Below are 1,636 nucleotides of genomic sequence, written 5' to 3'. Positions count from 1 at the left end.
TTGTATGATCATATCCCATGATTCCCCTATGATCCCATGATACCCTAGTGCCTTTAATCAATTGTTTACACCCCTTTAATTCATCTTGCTTGTTTATTTTCATTGCTATTTTAGTTTAGTAACCTTCTACATCAACCCAATTTGTGACACCCCTTAGACACCATTAGTTTCAATAGAAATCTCATTTCAACTCCCGTCCCTTGGGATCCGACCTTTACTTGCCTCTTTACTAATTGTAGAGTTGTTTGTGAAGCTATAAATTGTGTTTTGATTCGACCGTGACCCAACGACCACATCTTAATTTGTGAACACTTAGCGGGATCGCATCAAAAATGGCGCCGTTGCCGGGGACGGTGTTTGTTTGATTTAGATTTCTTTTTATTCTTATTAGTTGTGTCTTTCTTCGCCTTGAGGAAGTAAAACCCCTCAAGGTTTGTTCTCATTGTTTTCGAGTTGTTTGATATTTTGCATGTCTAGAAGGTTACAAGGTGATTTGTTACCTTTTGACCGTGAAATCGAAAGAACCTTGACGAACAATAGGAGACTTGTTAGGAGGAATTTAAGAGGTATTAGTTAAGTTGTTCAACCCACTAGTGAGTTTGTCAATCCTTTCGCAATAGAAGGAGAAGAAAACCCATTACACAATACCCCACAAAATCCACCTACAATGGCAAAATTCTCGTCACACTCCGTACCCACCGAGGAGAATCTACCAAATGGTACTCCTACACCACAACATCTAACCGGAAATTTTATTGCCAAGTCCGCCTTCATCCAATTAGTTGAGAGGAGCCAATTTGGGGGGATGCCTAGTGAGGACTCTCATTCTCATATGGAAACCTTTTGCGACTATTGTGATGCTATCTCTCAAACGGGCGTGACTCAAGACCAAATTAGATGGGTCTTATTTCCTTTTTCCTTAATCGGCACCGCGAAGCAATGGTTGAAGGGCCTTGATAAGGCCACCCTTGGAATAGATTCTTGGAAGAAGTTGGCTCTAGCTTTCTACAAAAAATTCTACCCACCGGAAAAGACTAACATGCTAAGAGCTCAAATTACGGGTTTTAAGCAAAGGGATGAAGAGTCTTTGTATGAAGCTTGGGAGCGGTTCAAGGGAATTTGTCGCTCATGTCCTCACCATGGACTTAGCGAATGGTTTTTGGTGCAACAATTTTGGAATGGTTTATATGAAGATTCTAGGAACATTCTCAATATGGGATCAAATGGAATGTTCACCGAAGTTGATGACAATCAAACATGGAACAAGATTGAGGAAATGGCGGTCCATAACTCACAATATAGTAGACCTCGCAAGGCTACTAGAGGAGGAAAGCATGAAGTGGACTCCGTTACTCAATTGGGTGCTCAACTTAGTGCTCACATTGACACAATCAACTTGAAGTTTGAACAAGCTATGGCTAGACTTGAGGAAAACTGAAAATCATCAAAGCATCATGTTAATGCCATGACGGCATCCTCATCAATCCCAAGTGGGATATGTGAGAATTGTGGAACTTTGGGACATGACCAAGGTGAATGTAGGGGAACAAATGAACAAGTGAATGCTTTCCAAGCATACAAGAGTGGTACCCCTTATTCCAACTTTTACAATGAAAACACCAAATTCCATCCAAAT

The 1,636-nt window shown here is 40.8% G+C and overlaps 1 non-coding gene across 1 annotated transcript; it reads right to left on the bottom strand.

Annotated features, from left to right (window-relative positions):
- Positions 1-1,039: 1,039 nt before the first annotated feature.
- LOC141644454 (small nucleolar RNA R71) lies at positions 1,040-1,146 on the bottom strand. Its single transcript, XR_012544071.1, has one exon. It is a non-coding gene; the product is annotated as a small nucleolar RNA R71 (small nucleolar RNA).
- Between the last annotated feature and the right edge of the window lie 490 nt (positions 1,147-1,636).

Source organism: Silene latifolia, chromosome 2 (assembly GCF_048544455.1).
Source record: "Silene latifolia isolate original U9 population chromosome 2, ASM4854445v1, whole genome shotgun sequence".
Classification (NCBI taxonomy): Eukaryota; Viridiplantae; Streptophyta; class Magnoliopsida; order Caryophyllales; family Caryophyllaceae; genus Silene; species Silene latifolia.
This window is presented reverse-complemented; position numbering and strand designations above follow the sequence as displayed.